This window comes from Zalophus californianus, chromosome 17, assembly GCF_009762305.2.
Source record: "Zalophus californianus isolate mZalCal1 chromosome 17, mZalCal1.pri.v2, whole genome shotgun sequence".
In the NCBI taxonomy this organism is placed as follows: domain Eukaryota; kingdom Metazoa; phylum Chordata; class Mammalia; order Carnivora; family Otariidae; genus Zalophus; species Zalophus californianus.
The window spans coordinates 22,348,889-22,362,970 of record NC_045611.1 but is presented as its reverse complement, the minus strand read 5'-3'; positions in this window follow the sequence as shown (position 1 = coordinate 22,362,970).

Sequence of the window (14,082 nt, the reverse complement as noted above, 5' to 3'; positions counted from 1 at the left end):
ACTGGTTGGTATGTCTTTCATTTTACCATTCCCTTTGAAAAAAGAAACAATGGAAACAAAGTCCTGAGATTAGATTGGTGATACTGAAATGATTCTGAGAGCCAGCAACAATGCTGCCAACCTGAAACAGGGTGCTTACATTATTTATGAACATCAAATGTCACCAATTTCCCCTTCATCAGATAGTTCCAGGAGACAGAACCATTTCTGTTGGGGGAGAGGGAGTATTTCTAAATGTGCAGCCTCTTTCTTCTCTCCCTACACCAGCCCTTCTAGATCACTCTGGCTCCGTGTCAACTTCTCCTGCCTGGGAAGAAAACAGGTGCACCTGACCATGTTTCAAGTTTCACTACAAGTCTCAGATCAGGTCTCTTGATAGGTATGTCAAGTATGTTCTAAGCCAAAGGGAACCCTCTGCAATGTGAAATCATTAGAAAGTCAACTGATTTTTTTCTTTTTAAAATTCTGTTTCCTATGCTCCCTTTAGAAGTCAATTATCAGAGGGAAATTAGCAGGAGTTGAAAGGAAAAGAGAATATCCCTCTGGCTCCCTCATCTATTTATTGCTTTGGTGGCTGGGAAGGAAGGACTCCAATAATGAGAGGAATAAATACAACCCATGTCACTGGGATTATCAATGTGAGAATATGAGAGTCAGCTATTCAGGAATATTTAACTAACATTTACCAGGGAGTCTGAGTCTTTTCAAAACTCCAGTTTCTAAGTAGTGATGTATACATGATTTTCATATCACAGCAAGTGTGATATGAAATTCATCAAAACTGAGCAATGAGGCATGTTTAAAAACCAGGTATCCTATAATAGGGATCTTTTAGGGGAAGTTTTTGCTGTCTTTTCAATCAAAGAGCCCACTCTTAGTTATGTCTTTAGCATGTGAAAGGAATCCTAGATTTCTTATAGTTTGACCTTCTGCTTATAGATCAGGTATCTGAGAACCAAAAAGGTTTTCCTAAGGTTAATGTTTCACACTTTGGGAGAGCAGAAGCAAGGCTATCAACAAAACTTGTTTCTGGCATTGCACCCTTCAAATTTAACTAGAACTTAAAACAGCAACAGTCATTCCTTCACTTACCCTACAGGAAGGAAACCATGTTTCTACCGTCTAAGAACCATTTACAAGTTCCAAAGATATTCATCCAATGCTAGATGTTACGATAGGTATTAACTTGGAAAAATGAGCAGGTCATCTAAAAGCTGACTTCTGGTAGAGAAACTCTAGTCAACTGGAAAGGAATTAGGGTAGTGACAGATGTAGAATTAGATTTCCTATGGATGGTGCAAACATTCATTTATTATACCTTTATCCCTGTTACACTGTCCATTGGTTCATACAGAGTTCATTTCATTTCAGATTGCCTTCTGGGCACTAGTTTTATTTATTTATTTATTTATTTATTTATTTTGAGGGAGGGAGAGAGCATTCACGTGTGCAAGTGGGGGGAGGGATTGAGGGAGAGGGAGAAAGAGAATCTTAAGCAGTCTCTCTACTGAGCGTGGAGCCCAAAACAGGGCTTGATCTCATGACCGTGAAACCAAGAGTTGGACACTTAACCAACTGAGCTACCCAGGTACCCCTAGTTTTATTTTTTTTAATTCTCACTTTTTGGATTATTTGTTTGGCTTGTTTTGTCTTATACTAATCAGGATTCTCCAATGGAAGAATATAGTACCTACATAGAAAATAAGAAATGGGCTTATATCATTATGGAAGTTGACAGGTCCCATGATCTGCCACTGGCATGTTGTAGACCCAGGAAAGGCAATGGAGTAATTACCTCCAAGTATGACTTGGAAGGCCTGAGAAACCAGGGGAGCCAGTGGTATAAATCCTAGCTCAAGGGCAGGAGAAAACCCTTGTGCCAGATCCAGAAAGTAGGCAGGAAGGGAACAAATCCTCCCTTTCACTGCTTTTTGTTCTATTCAAGCCCTGAATGGATTGGAAGATGCCCACCTACATTGAGGAGGGCAATCTACTTTACTGAGTCCACCAGTTGAAATGCTAATCTTATCTAGAAACATCCTCCTGACACATCCAGAAATAATAATTAATTTGGGCACCCTGTGGCTCAGTCAAAGTGACAAATAAAATTAAATATCACAACATTTCATGCTAGTCTTACAAACTCTGCTAGGTCCCAGGCTCCATCCCAGGGGAGGCAGTCCCCAGATCCTTCAGCCTATGTGACTAAAGAAATCCTTTAAGGCCTTCAAATTATTCTGAGTGAGATATATACAAGTACAACCATCAACCCTATATCATATAGAAGTTGTGACAACAATATTGTTATATCATTAGCATTAATATAGCTACTGTTTACCAAGGAAAACCATCAAATCACTTTATAAAACAAATGATCTCATCTCTGACAAAAGGAAAATTGTGAAAACTCACAAATACATGCAAATTAAACAACACAGTGTTGAACAACTCTTGGGTCAAAGAAGAAACCAAACAAGAAATTAAAAAATATCTTGAGACAAATGTAAACAGAAACACAATATACCAGAACTTATGGGACACAGCAAAAGTAGTACTAGGGAAGTTTAGAGTGGTAAGTGCTTACTTTAAAAAAGAAGAACATGATTTCAAGTAAACAATGTAACTTTACACTTCAATAAACTAGGAAAATATACTAAGTCCAAAGTTAGTAGAAGGAAGGAAATGATAAAGGCTAGAGCAGAAATAAATGAAACAGAAAATAGGAAAACAACAGGAAAACAAAAAACAGCAAAACTAAGAGTTGGTTGTTTGAAAAGATAAACAAAATCTACAAACCCTTAACTAGGCGAGCTAAGGAAAAAGAAGACAGAAGACTTGAAAATAAAGTCAGACCAAGACTGAATCAGGAGGAAATAGAAAACCTGAACAGATCAATAATAAATAAGAGACTGAAATAGTAATCAAAACTTCCCAACAGAAAAGGCCCAGGACCAGATGTTTTCAACAAACATTCAAAGAATTAATGTCAACTCTTCTTAAGCTCTTCACAAAACCAGAATAAGAGAGAACACTTCCAAACTCATTTTATGAGTGGCCTTACTTGGATGTCAAGATACCTGATACAAGACAAAGACACTACAAGAAAAGAAAACTACAAGACAATGTCCCTGATAAACACTGGATACAAAAATTCCTAACAAAATATTAGCAAAACAAATTCAACAGAACACTGAAAGAATCACATGCTACGATCAAGTGGAATTTATCCTTGGAATGCAAGGATGGTTCAAAATACAATAAATTAATCCATGTGATATACCGTATTAACAGAATGAAGGATAAAAATCACATGATCATCTTAATAGATGCAGCAAAAGTCCTTGAGGTAGGTAACATTATTATATCTATTTTTACAGATAAGTGAAGGAAACAATTAAAGTGCACTTCTTTATATAGTACACACATCGGGTAGATACTGGAGCTAAGATTCAGTATCATGCAATTCTAACTCTAGCACATACAACTTATCTTCCTACCAAATGAGATAAAACTTTCTAAAAGGTCATGATGCTAGAAACAGAGTATTTGATAATTATCAACAATTAAGAAATTACTATGTCTGAGGGGCTCCTGGGTGGCTCAGTTGTTAAGCATCTGCCTTGAGCAAAGGTCATGATCCCAGGTCAAGCCCCACATCGGGCTCCCTGCTCAGCAGGAAGCCTGCTTCTCCCTCTCTCACTCCCCTTGCTTGTGTTCCTTCTCTTGCTATGTCTCTGTCAAATAAATAAATAAAATCTTAAAAAAAAAAAAAAAGAAATCACTATCTCTGAGACCTTTGCAATTCTTTTTCCTGTGAAGAAGCATTCCAATGAGGGGACATTTTATCTCTCAAAGAGCATGTCTCTTTCTCTCTCTTTTTTTTTTTCATACAGCAAAATGTGTGAGCACTGATCAAAATGTCCTCATTTCTTGTTGTAACCCATCTCTACAGCTGAGCAGAAAGTGAAAATGATCTCACTTGGGGATTACAGGTAACACAGCACTAAGCCTTAGGACTACACTGATGGTCAGTGCCTCATGGACCATGCAGTGGGAGGTTTCATTGTGAGCTCTGAGGAACTGGAAGACAGATAAGTGATTCATCTAATTTCTACTCACTAATGATAGGAGATTAATGCCTTCTGCTTTCCCTAGTGCCATTTATTTGTATTTAGAAATTAACAGATGATCCATTTAAAATGTTATTAATATTATTTTTTAAATACATTTTGAATGTCTCCTATGTCATAGACTTGCTGCATGTATATTCTTGGGATACGATAAGAGATCTAATTCAGGCTTTGCCAATCCAGATACTTTGTCCATGGATGGGCAAATGTCCCAAAACTGTCAATGAGATAAATTTCTAGAGATGTTTTTAAAGTTGGGGAGAAATAAAATTTCTTTTTCATCGGACGTGATGATGTGAAAAGGGTAATACTGTTGACCACTTTGTCATTCCAATGAAAGCCTGACTAGAGAAGAAAGCTAAAATAGTAGAAAGTATGCCCAAAAGATGGGTTTTGACTGGTTCAATTTTTTAAATTTCTTTTTTAGAGGCATGAATTCAGGTTTTCTGTTACTTTTTTTTTTAAGATTTTATTTATTTATTTGACAGAGAGAGACATAGCAAGAGCAGGAACACAAGCAGGGGGAGTGGGAGAGGGAGAAGCAGGCTTCCCACAGAGCAGGGAGCCCGATGTGGGACTCGATCCCAGGACCCTGGAATCATGACCTGAGCCGAAGGCAGACGCTTAACGAGTCACCCAGGCGCCCTTCTGTTACTTTTAATAGAAAAATACTGAGCCATATAATTGCTATTTTCATACTGTATTTAAGAAAATTGAGGACCACACAGATCCTGAGGAATATTTTACTTCATATTCAACTATCCTTCTTAGAAACTAAGTTATAATTGGGAGGGAAATACAATTTTTAACCCGTGTACTTCCTGCTAATACTTGTCTGTCACTTTTTGGACTTCAAAAATAATTTTTTGAGAGCTCTCAATGAGAGATAATAAAATGTATTCTTTTTTCCCAACTTAAGGTAAATGTCCATTAAAAATAAAACAAAAACAAAAAATTACTCCCTTGTTTAACTACTTCCTCCTTCTATGTGACACTCATTCAAATGAAAAGAAGACAAGCAGAAATAACTGGTTTAAAGAGCTTGAATGGCCCTAATCTCATATATACCGTCATTTCTACTACTAATAGTTGCTGTATTTTAAGCACTTGTTATATTACTGGTACCTCACATATTTTCTCAATGAGTCTTCAAAAGAATGGATGTGGCAGGTTCTATTAATATCCATTAGCATTCTATTTTAAATTAGTAAAATGAATCTCAAAAGCTAAACATTTCTTCAAAAATCACAAGCTAGTATGTAGTAACTTGTTAATTTAATAACAGCTCTGACTTTATAATATAGAGTCCATGCATCTAGCCATCCTTATAGGGAGTACACAGAACTTTTTATCTTCCATTCATTCATTCAAGTTACATAAAACACCCTCAATTTAACTTACACAGGAGAAAGTTATCCATAGATATTTTCACATAGAATTATTTTCCCCTAATTCTGTGGGCATGTTTTTTCTTTCACCAATTCATTGCCCTCTGGATTTCCCAGTGAAATAGATAATTTTCCTCAGGATACCCGATTTGTACTTTACTTGCATTATCTGCATGAGGAGAAAATTGCTTTCCCTCCCCAAATTAATAAATAATTTACTTATGACCCAATGCAAACTGTAATGGAATACAGGAAGTGTATAACGCATATTCCAAGTTTTATTGATATACCCATATGAGAAACGAAACAAAACAAAAATGTAGATATGTAAACAAGACCTATCATCACCATTTGTATTGAAACAAAGGAGGTAAAAATGATGATTTTGAAGATGGTAACAATAATAAAAATATCTATGGCCGTTAGAACTCATGCACAAAGCAGCTAGATGAAACAGGATGCTCATCTACCCTAGTTATACTACCACTTGTATCCATTTTCTTTTGCACAATGACGATTATCTCTTTGATTACCTCTACTGATATGCTTCTTTCCAATTTCTTACCTTCCTTCAGTATTTAAAAGAGCATTGAAATCCATAGCTAAGGTTTTCATTAAGACGCAGGTCTAGCACTCACATCTCTTATGGAAAATCATATGAATTAAAACCAAACAGATTAGGGTTTTCCCTCTAAGACAATCAATTATTCATTTTATCCCAAGCAGCAATGATTGCTTTCTAAAATGAGAATACCCATTGTACCCTTTATGTAAAAACTACTATTATCTAAATTTTATACTGAGTAGAATAAAAAAGAGAGCAAAATGAGAAGAGAGAGAGAAGGAGAGAGAAACAGAAGATTGATTTCATTATTACCAACAAAACCTCTGCCTTCTTTACTACTATTCTGTTTTTAGATCTTTAGTGTGATATATTAGGTACAAATTGGTTTCATTTCTTATTAAAATTGAACACATCTTGAGTGTCTAATAAGTGTGAGTAGAGGACTTATGTGGTGGAAACTCAGGAAATGATTACTCAATGAATAAAGAATTCACACTTGTATACAACTTTTACAAGATTTATATGTAATAAGATTAACAGAACAAAAATTATTCATATGGTTTGGTGAATTTAGTTTTGTATTAACAAATGAGAGAGAGAAGCGAATTACTTAAGCCTTTTGTAAATTACTTAACCATTCATTTATTTCCTTTTATTAAAGAAGCAGGGCAAAATTGAAGACAGAAAAAAATGTTCAAGTCTCCAGTCATTAAACTAATTTTATAAAACAAAACAATAAGTGACTAAATATGCATATTAGTAGTAAATTTAAAGTATTCTCCATATGTGATTTCTCTTGTTAGATTCTCATGCTCAATCTCTCAGATAAATACAATGGATGAGGTGCTAGGAAGAGATTTGGTGATTTATACATAATCTTGTGAAAATTGTAGACATTAGCTTGAGATCAAATCTTCTGATTTCACAGTCTATTATTTGTTTTATGTAACTCTTCAATTCTACTTACCTACTGACATGATGAAGGAAATGCTGTTAATAGTCAAATGAATAAGAAATTTTACATAACAGAATACTATGCAAAAGCGAGAATAAATGAACCCCACATATACATCATAATGATGACTCTATCAAATAAAGTATGAGCAAAAGAAAGGGAACCCAAAGAACATGTGAAATTTCCTCTCATTGATAAAATGTTCAACAATAATCTATGGCATTAGGAGGCAGGTTACCTTTGGGTCTGAGGGATACCAGGGATACCTCCTGACTGAATAAGGTATGAAATGGGGCTTGTAGGATGCTGGAAATGGTTGTTTGATTGGGGTGCTAGTTTCATAAGTACCTTAACTTTATGAAGTGGCTGGCTATTTCTCTGGCTGTTCACTTAAAATGTGCAGATATTTTTGTATGTTGGCCATAATTTAAAAAAATTTTATTAAAAAAAGAAATATTAAAGAAATCAAGATTGTTAATAGGCAAATAATTTCCCATTTTCAAAATATGAAAAAAGTAGATTCCAGGATAAAAAAATAATAGAAATTCCTTGTGCAAAACTTCGTTTTGAGTCCTTAAAGAAATATAAAATACTTTCTTGGAATAAACTTTTCCCCCCCCTAAGAAATGTGATGTTTAGTTGAAGAAGAGAAATACTTTATTCTAATGAAGTTTATTTTTCAGACATTCAGTGCTACCAAAACATGTGCCATCCAACAACAAATATATTTAATATAATAATTATTATTTTTGTCTGTAGTACTAACTAAACAAACCAAAGCAGCAAAGAATGGTGATACCTGGGTCAAAATTAGTTAGTATATTTTAATTTTTAGAATTCTCTAGGTGTGTTGTTTCTATCTCACCATTGGAGGGAGCCCCCAAAGTTGAACAATCAACTGACTAGGATGAGTTCCAGAAAAAGGAGGATTTCTTTTCTGGCTAAGAGAGTGTTTCCCAAAATGAGTCCTGGGAAACATTCATATTGTGAGAAGTTCATTGGAGCTCTAGGAGAAAAAATGATTTCATACTACAAAATAAATTTAAGAGGTATTGGTATAAAGCGTTCATCTGTTCTTTGTCTAAGTAATTGATATTACAGAAAACTACATTCAACAACTGTAGAATACACATTATTTTGAATTGTGAGATGGAATGTTTACCATAGTGAGGCCATAAAGAACTGTCAATACATTCCAAGTGTTCTTTTTCTGCCAAAAATTGTATCACATTAGAAACAAACAAAAAAAATCTATAAACACTTCCATTTATTTCAAAATTAAACAACACATTTTCAAATAATCCTAAGATCAAACAAGAAATTTGTGCAAAATCGGAAAATACTAAGGTATTTTCAATGAAGACATAATTTCCATATTTGTGTGATGCAACTAAAGCAGATTTTACAGGGATATTTAAAGCTCTCAGTATTATGATAAACAATTAAATCAATAAATAAAAGAACACAAGTAAATGTAAAGAAGTAAAAATAGAAAAAGTCAGCAATCCATGTACTGGTTCTTTAAGAAGATTAATAAAATGAATTAACCCCTGTCAATACTGATTAAGAAAGGAGAGAAAGAGAAAAAAAAAATAAAGAAAACATATTACTGAACACAGGTTTTAAAGATGTGATATCACTATAATCCTGCAAAGAGCATAAAGATAAGAAAATATTATAAATATTTTATACAATAATTGAACAGCTGGCATAAAATGAACAAATTGCTTAAAAAGCAAACTTTACTAACAGTGACTCAAAAAGAAAGAGAATATGTGAATAGCTCTCTATACAATTAAAATCTTGAGTGCAATTGTAAGAGAAATTAAGGAGTCGATCCCATTTACAACTGCACCCAAAACCATAAGATACCTAGGAATAAATCTAACCAAAGAGGCAAAGGATCTGTACTCAGAAAACTATAGAATACTCATGAAAGAAACTGAGGAAGACACAAAGAAATGGAAAAACGTTCCATGCTCATGAATTGGAAGAATAAATATTGTGAAAATGTCCAAGTCTCCTAGAGCAATCAACACATTTATGCAATCCCTATCAAAATACTATCCACTTTTTTCAAAGAAATGGAACAAATAATCCTAAAATTTGTATGGAACCAGAAAAGACCCTGAAGAGCCAGAGGAATGTTGAAAAAGGAAAGCAAAGCTGGTGGCACAATCCCGGACTTCAAGCTCTATTACAAAGCTGTAATCATCAAGACAGAATGGTACTGGCACAAAAACAGACATAGATCAATGCAGCAGAATAGAGAGCCCAGAAATGGAACCTCAACTCTATGGTCAACTAATCTTTGACAAAGCAGGAAAGAATGTCCAATGGAAAAAAGACAGTCTCTTCAACAAATGGTGCTGGGAAAATTGGACAGCCACATACAGAAGAATGAAACTGGATCATTTCTTTATACCACACACAAAAATAGAATCAAAATGGATGAAAGACATAAATGTGAGACAGGAATCCATCAAAATCCTTGAGAACACAGGCAGAAACCTCTTTGACTTCAGCCATAGCAACTTCTTCCTAGAAACATCACCAAAGGCAAGGGAAGCAAGGGTAAAAACGAACTATTGGGACTTCATTAAAAGAAAAAGCTTTTGCACAGCAAAGGAAACAGTCAACAAAACCAAAAGACAACCGACAGAATGGGAGACAATATTTGCAAAGGACATATCAGATAAAGGGCTAGTATCCAAAGTCTATAAAGAACTTATCAAACTCAACACCCAAAGAACAAATAATCCAATCAAGAAATGGGCAGAAGACATGAACAGACATTTCTGCAAAGACGACATTCAAATGGCCAACAGACACATGAAAAAGTGCTCAACATCGCTCAGCATCAGGGAAATCCAAATCAAAACTTCAGTGAGATACCACCTCACACCAGTCAGAATGGCTAAAATTAACAAGTCAGGAAACAACAGATGTTGGAAAGGATGCGGAGAAAAGGGAACCCTCCTACACTGTTGGTGGGAATGCAAGCTGGTGCAGCCACTCTGGAAAACAGTATGGAGGTTTCTGAAAAAGTTGAAAATAGTGCTACCATAAGACCGAGCAATTGCACTACTGGGTATTTACCCCAAAGATACAAATGTAGTGATCCGAAGGGGCACCTGCACCCCAATGTTTATAGTAGCAATGTTCACAATAGCTAAACTATGGAAAGAGCCTAGTTGTCCATCAACAGATGAATGGATAAAGACACACACACACACACACACACACACACACACACACACACACACACATACAATGGAATATGGAATATCATGCAGCCATCAAAAAAATGAAATCTTGCCATTTGCAATGATGTGGATGGTACTAGAGGGTATTATGCTAAGCAAAATCAGTCAATCAGAGAAAGACATGTATCATATGATCTCACTGATATGAGGAATTTGAGAAACAAGACAGAGGATCATAGGGGAAGGGAGGGAAAAATGAAACAAGATAAACCAGAGAGGGAGATAAACTATAAGAGACTCTAATTTCAGGAAACAAACTGAGGGTTGCTGGAGTGGAGGGGGGTGGGAGGGATGGGGTGGCTGGGTGATGGCCATTGGGGAAGGTATGTGCTATGGTGAGTGCTGTGAATTGTGTAAGACTGATAAATCACAGACCTGTACTCCTGAAACAAATAATATATTATATGTTAATAAAAATTTTTTTAAATAAAATCTTGAATTAATTATTAAAAGCATGCACACTCACAAAAATGCAGTCTGGAATCTTTTACTGGCAAATTATATCAAATATTTAAGGAAGAAATAATGCCAAATTTACATAAAATAGTAAAAAAAAAAAAAAAACCCAAAACATAAGAGGTAGAATGCCACCAAACTTACTTCATATAGTGGGCATAACCCTAAAATTAAAACCTAACAAAGATATTATAAGAAAATAAAATTATAGAAAAAGATCTCTATATAGAAACACATATCCTAAAAATATTAGCAATTCAGATAAAATATAATAAGTTATCACTGTGGGATGCAGAATAATGGCTTCCCAAAGATGTCCACTACTAATTCCTAGAAACTGCAGTTAAGTTACATGACAGAGGGACAATAAGGTAGGAGATGGAACTAAGTTTGCTAATCATTTCACCTTAAAGTAGGGAGATTATATTGGATTATCTACATGATCTCAAAGTAATCCTATAGGTCCTTATAAGTGTAACAAAGAGGCAGAATTAGGGAAAAGAAAGATGGCACCATGAAAGGGATGTGGGTCAATGTTGATGGCCTAACAGGGAGTCTAGGTCATGGAAGAAAATGGAAGGAAGGAAGGAAGGAAGGAAGGGAGGGAGGGAGGGAGGGAGGAAGGAAAGAATAAAGGAAGGAAGGGGGAATTAACTGATGAATGTATTAAAATCTGTGATTTGCATAATATGAGTCAATTTCAGTTTATGGTGACATTGGCCCTTTTTTAAGCTTAAAATTTTTGTTTACTGTAAATATCAATAAATCTACACTATCCAGTTTTTTTCTATGCTATCCAGTTTTAAATAAATGTGAGATGACACCAACTTTAAAAATATGACCCCTTGCCTGAACTGAAATACTAAGGGAGTTATATATATCTGCATACAATACATTAGGTCAAGGGAATTTATGTGCAAATCTAATCCCTGTTAACTTCAGATAATATCATTGAAAGTGATGGTGTAAAAAATTAGTGACAGATTTAAAAGCATTGATAAGGTGGCAAAGATTACTAAAAGCTTGATTAAATAAAGAAGGATATCGACACATTCCATATTTTCATCCTATGGCAGAATCATTTTCACCATAGGTCCAGTGGGAGCTATGGGGGCAAGTCCTTTTATTTCAGTCCTATTCCAGAAATTGTTAGAAATGCAGATTTTCAAGCCCTACCCTGAACGTATTGAACCAGCACCTGCATTTTCACAAGACTAGAAATGTCTATATGGATTACATTTGGAGAGAATTCAGTCTAGAGAATGAGCATGCTATGAGTAAAATTAATCAAAGATAAAGGGTTAGAATGTGTATATACAGATTTTTTTAACACCTCTCTCAATTTGTCACCAATATATGCATTCGATTATGCCATATATTAACAGCCTAGAACAATTCCTAAACTCTGATGTATCAATTTTTTTCCCCTGGAAGCTTATTTTGGTGAATTAGCAGAAACTTGGTGAATGTAAAAAACAGAAATAACACATCATTGAAATATATGAAGTCTAAAACAAAAGCAAATAAATGCCTAACACATAGAAGAAAAATTAAGTAAACATGGGACCTCCCTACAAAAGATTAGAATTTATTTGATATATACTATCATGAAGATTATAATAATTAAGAATATGTTTGTGATATAAAAATAAATGGTAAAAAGTGAACCTATGGATGTGTTATCACCACAAATCAAATAGACATAAAAACTAACCATATCACAAGGGAACATTTCATGAGTTTATCAAAGGCAGAGTTTATTCCTCTGCCAGTAGGAACACTGAGCCATTTTAAAATTTTGTTCTAGTTTGTATAATTTCCTGTTTTTTCTAACTAGATATATTAATTCTTAAATGAAAAATAAAGTTAATTTGAGGAAATGCTTTTTGGAAATGAAGAAACAAAAGGCTAGATGTGGGATTCCTTTTGCTGAGTAGGAATAAACATAGATGTAATAAAATAGGGCAGAAGAGAGAATTCTGAGTTGTTCTAAATTCTATCTCTTACTGAAAATAGGACAATGAAACAGGAATTCTGACTTGCCCTAAATTTCATCTCTTTCTGCTAAGTCAGCTTTAGTAAAATAGAAGGTGACACTTTTTGACATACATTTCTGATTGGCACTCATAACAGTTACTGCCCACCAACATGTAACTGAAATTAGCTCTTAGAGAGTCATTTCCCCTTCTCGAACTATAAATATGGAGGGTTATCTGTGAGTGTAGCAGGTAAAAGTGGGTTGAGGGGCAGGGATACACAAACCACTCCAAAATGTCCACGGATATTTGTGACCCAGCTTTATCTTGAGCAACTGAATGAAACAAAGAAATAATTCTATGTCCTACTTTTTTTTTTTTTTTTAAGAAAAGGACTTGCTTTCTAAACTTCTTTGAACAAAATCAATCCAGGCCCTTCATTTTTATTTTTACTAATGAACCAAATTGTAAGTTAAATAAAGTAGAAATATGTGTGCCTATTTTCAACAGATTTTACCATGCAGCATTCATTAATTAAAATAATTGATATCAAATAACAACTTATGGAAGCATGATAAGCTCCTTTCAATATTTTTTTAGTCTAAATGGTATCTTAATTCTGCATAATTTGAAAAGGGTATTCACATAAGATCCCTTTAGCTTTATCAAGTTTAATGTGGTTAGCTGAGGAACACCAAATCAGAGGAACTTTACTAAACACACTGAGAGGTTCATTACTGCAAAGACATAATACTACACGGACAACTCCCTGTAAACTAAAATCTTACTTCCTTAAGAGAAAGAATGACAAAGATAACACAAAATCTACATTATCAGTATTTTCGCCATGTGTCTCTCACTGTGCTAACAAGAATACTGCATGTGCAATCCCATGCAGACCTTAAATCGTATCAGATAAAAGATCTTCAATAAATTCCTTCAATTGGTCACTAGCAAATCTAACATTAATATGGTCCTAAAACCTACTTTGCACATACAAAATAACATAATGTAACATAAAGAAACCATGTATTTTCCCTTTTTTCCATAATTGGTATACATTGATTTCTAGAATTAGAAGCATTCTTATAAGGTCTATCATCAGTGATATTTATTTACTACATTAAGAAAGAACATGCTATACCTTACATCCTAAGGTGAAATATACTTTATTATCTGCAACATTCCTGAGAATTTCATTAGTAGGTATGTGCACTAAATCTGCAGTAGGTGACTAATGTCAGCCTCCTATAACCATCTCAGGTGACTTCATGGAGAAATCAAAAACAAGAAGAACCAGTAAACCAGTTAAGTGGCACATGAGCAATATTTTTGAACAATCAGTT